Source organism: Adiantum capillus-veneris, chromosome 17, assembly GCF_014529385.1.
Source record: "Adiantum capillus-veneris isolate H3 chromosome 17, ASM1452938v2, whole genome shotgun sequence".
NCBI lineage: Eukaryota > Viridiplantae > Streptophyta > Polypodiopsida > Polypodiales > Pteridaceae > Adiantum > Adiantum capillus-veneris.
Genome location: NC_140947.1, coordinates 107,065,347 through 107,070,149, shown reverse-complemented (window position 1 = coordinate 107,070,149; position 4,803 = coordinate 107,065,347).

Here is a 4,803-nt window from a genome sequence, read left to right as displayed (position 1 = left end):
ATTCCTCCCCATCTATCACAATTGGGGAGAGGTGTTCAAAAAAAACCTCCGGAGTTAATGTCTCCTCCGGCGCATCTGCAGCGGGCTTAAAGGATGCTTCTACACCCTCATCACCCATGGATTTGGCGGCATCCATGACACCTCCTGGGTAGGTTAGGGCAAGAATATTGCCCTCTTTGCTTGCATCCTAGGGCGCTGTAATGGGCTCCTTTGTGTCCTTGACGACACCCCCAAGGCGCAAATGAGGCAAACTCACCTCAGATCTTTCAGGCTCCTCCTCAAGAAGAAACACAAAAGTCGCCAAGAGACTTAGAAACTGGGTGCCGACCTTCTTCTTTTTCAAACGTGAATCTTCAATGTACTGATCTGCCTCACCCGCAATTACACAAAATCGTTGAAGTCACTGGGTGAAAGGCTGATCGCCTTTGTGTATGTAGCAAAGCAAATCGCATGGAATCCACAACTCCTCTTGTCCGACAATTGGTACAACATACTTGTCGATGTAAAATTCAAGAAATTCTAAGATAGGCTGTTTAGGTGAATAGTTGCATTCACATCAGGGAATTGGGTGAAGAAATTGTGAAGATCGTCACGATCTTGCCACTCCGTTGTTTGTAAAAACGCTTGGAAGCGTTGTAACGCCGTGGCTTCGGGAGGGGTGGAGGATGCCATAATGCTAGCTCTTAAAGTAGGAATGCAAAGAGTGTTAGAGCTCAAATGAGAGTGTGAACAGGCAAAGAGTGTGAAAATGGTAGGGTTTATGAGGCTTTATATAGCACGCGCCCCCCCCCCCCCCCCCCCCCCCCCCTCCCAAAAAAAAAAACAATAATTAAAATATTAAACAATTTTCATAAAGTAACACAAATAACAAGAAGTTATAAAAAACTTACAAACTAAATTACAATCATTTAACTCAAAAAACATATCACTACAACTTTAAGATAATGTGCATTGCCAAAATTTGATACAACCATCTGCTTGAACTTACAATTGTGATATTATAAAAAAATTTAAGTACAAAACATAACTACTCTAATGATAAAATCAAATTCTCTTCCGTCGTCCACGCCTTTTCAATTTGAATCGTGCTCTCCATGCGGCTACCAATCTAGCAAAAAATAAATAAATTAGCATACCCAACTTAGAGCAGGGAATAATAAAAAAAACATAAATATAACATAATTAAGAGAGAAAAATCATTCACCTTACGTCGTCCGATGCAAAATTTTGTATCTTCTCCATGCTTTAAACCCATTATCACTATGTGCTCCCGCACATTGGCCAATGTCCAATGCTTGTTCACTTGGACGGTTTCAACGGCACCACTAGACAATTTGATTGCAATATCAAATACCTCAATTGTAGCATTGGTGGATTGCAATGGAATCCATTCACCAAGCTTGCACATCCACCTTTCATAGAAGTACCGCATGTAAAGAGTGGAGCGCACCTTGATGAAATGGATAGAAATGCCGAAACTTCCAACCTGACACCAAAAGTGATCTCCGTTGTGAATTCCTTCAAGATACCCCCACTTCTCCCCAAGGATGGCTTCCAATGTATCGTATTGTAGATCTTTGCAAACATACATAGTATTTGTATGATGGAAAGGCAAAGATCCAAAGATGCTAGCGAAGACATGAGCAGGACAACACCATCCAAGCCCAACGGAACACGCGACTTTTCCAAATTTTAATGATGCTCTCACATAAGCTACAATCTTGGCTTTCGAAGACATTACAGTGAATGCATCTGGCTTTGGCCACTCCATGCTACGCAAGGTTGTAGTCTCCAAAGGTTGTAGCTCTTCGTAGCCTTCCTCATCTGTAGGTACAATGTACTTGTGGGTGTAGAATAACACCCTCTTTCGTGCAAGGTTTGATGAAGTTGTGTTGGAGAAGAGCATATCCCCAAGACTTGCATGCATGGCCGTAAATGTGCCTGAAAGGCACGAGAGTGGTTGCTCCTCCACAAGGCTAGAAGGAAAAACATCTACATAGAAACAAAACAGTCCGTGAGATGTAAAAAGTCCATTTTTTTGCTACCACAAAAACCATTGAAGTGCATGGGCAATACAATTACAAGGAAAATCCCTTGGGTTGGTGATCCCTCGTAGACGCATGTGTCCAAACATGAAAACATGTTGAACGATTGCCACCTTACCCTTGTCTCTTACTTGCTTGAAGCCTATTAGTCTTCCCTTCCAATGGAGATCAACGTTTGTTCTTTCACGAACACGATGGGGACCGATTGCGGAAGGTTGCATGTAGACCCACACACCTTCTTGAAAAAGCTCAGGTTCCCATTGCTGCTCCTCATTCTTCGAGTTATGGAGAACCATACTTTGAATGATGGGTTTGGGGCGTCTATTTTGACCATTGTTTGCCATGGATGCTTAAGTGGGAGCTTGAAATTGCAATGGAGAGCTTGGGGAAGGAGGAGGGAGACAAATTTTAGAGAGAGAGTGGGAGCTTACAGTTGCAATGGAGAGCTTGATGAAGGAGGAGGGAAACAGAGTTTAGAGAGAGAGTGCGAGCTTAAAGTTGCAATGGAGAGCTTGAGGAAGGAGGATGGAGAAATTTTAGAGAGAGAGTGGGAGCTTAAAGTTGCAATGGAGAGCTTGAAGGAGGAAGGTGTAAGAGTTTAGAGAGAGAGTGAGAGCTTTGTGTTATGGAAAGGGGCTATGGAGGAAGGGAGTCTTGGAAAAAAGGTTCTAGAGTGAGAAAACGACTTTTTGATCATAGGGTAGGTTTGGGGGGAGTTTTGGATGGAATATTTTGAATTTAATTTTTTTTGAAAATTTTGAAATTTTAGGGTTTTTGCAAAAACGTATCTGTGGACCCACCACTCTCTCCCTCCCTCTTTTACCCATCCACCTCCCTCTAGGATACAAAGCAATAAATGAGTGGACAACCCTATTATTCTCTCTACTTTCTTAGGTTCTAGACTTATATACATTGCTCTCTTCCTATTGGCTGGAGCCTAACACTACAAGAGGTTGTGTGCTCTTGTGACGCTGTTAGCGACGGAAATACATTGGGTTTTTATAACCCCCGGCGTCGCTAAAACCGTCGCTACGAGCGTCGCTACGAGAGCGTCGCTACGAGAGCGTCGCTATATGCGTCGCTATATAGCGACGCATATAGCGACGCTTATAGCGACGTTTACACTGCAGACTATAGCGACGCTCATAGCGACGCTACAGAGCCATAAATAGCGACGCTTATAGCGACGCCCGAGAGAATATTTTTTTGGTGGCAGAGCATTGAATGCCCTGCCACCCATCAACCATATTGTACTTGATTCACTTTTTAAAAAAAGTGCAAAGGTAGATAATAGACCCAAAATAGTCACCCACAAGACGCATTGTTTGCAAAATTGACAATTGTACACATCATAGGCAAAATGAATTGATTGGGAAATGTAATAATGACAATTGTACAACATCATAGGCATAAAGACTTGATTGGCAAAAGGAACTGCGGTGACAAATGTAATAATATACATGGTTCAAAAAGATGTATAAAATCCGTCTCATGATACATTAGCTATGAGAAACCCTAAACTAATGCTATCTAGCTACGGCTAAACTGACGTCGTTTAGTCAGACGTCTCATCGCGTCCAAGCGGCGTATCTGTCGGATTCTGCAAAAAAAGACAATAAGACAGCTTTCAGTAAGTATAAACATATAACGACATTTATAAAACAATACAAAAAATAAAAAAGAGTAAACCCTAATACTAACCATGCCGCCGCGAGAACTGAGAATGTCCATCAGAGCGTTTAAGCCCTTCCTGCCTGCGTACTCGCGCTCGTACGGTGTGGGATCACGTCATGTCATCGACCACTGTCAAAACATACAAAGATTTCATTATGTTAGAACTAAAAAACTCATAAACCCTAAACTATCGAACATGCATAAAGAGCAATGTGAAAAGACTTACAAAATCGGCCTCAAATGATGCCCATCCACCGCTCCCCAAGTGGTGCGAGCTCCCTGTCTCTACTCGCGCTCTGGCTGCATCCTTTTGTTGCTTCCACTTGTCGGGATTCTCGCGCGCTGCTTTCTTCGCATTCTTCCAATCTTCTTTGGCCAGCCAATCTGGCCTATTCCACCCATTCTTGATTGCTTTTTGCACTTCGGAACGCTTGTGTTTGCAGTATTCGGGCATTCGAATCTTCATCAGGTCTTCATTGAAGCGCTGATCCCGTGTTGGAACGGGAAACTCATCATGAAGTATGCTGATGACTCTGTTTTTTAAATCACTTGGTACTTCACTCCATTTGTTTAGTATATAGCGTCTAAACAACTGAGAGCAAAGACCACGCATGCGCGAGATCACCTTCTTGCCGTCATCATCCATGATGATGCCGCCGCTGATGTCGACGGAGTAAGGCAAGCCCTCTGGCCGGTGACGCGTGAACCTGGGTGTCCCGGTAGGGGTCTCTAGCGGCGTGTCGATGGGGGTACGGACATCAGGTGTCTCCACCGGCGTCTGGGCCCCGAAGCGAGGAGTGTCGAGTGGGGTGGCTCCTGGCGGAGTAGGTAGAGGTGTGTAGCTTCTAGGAACAGTCAGCCGTGCAAAAACTGGCGTAGATGGCGATGCTGTGGCTGGTGTGGGGGCGGGCAAAGAAGGGGAGGGTAAAGAGCCTCGTCGAACACGAGGCGGTGTGGAGGCATCGGTGGCGGAATTCCCACAACAACCGCCACCGCCACCACTAGAGCGCCGGTGTCTAGACGAGTGTGAAGCTCGTCTCGCCGACGCCGAAGCTTCGGAGCGCGCCGAATGCTCCGAAAGAGA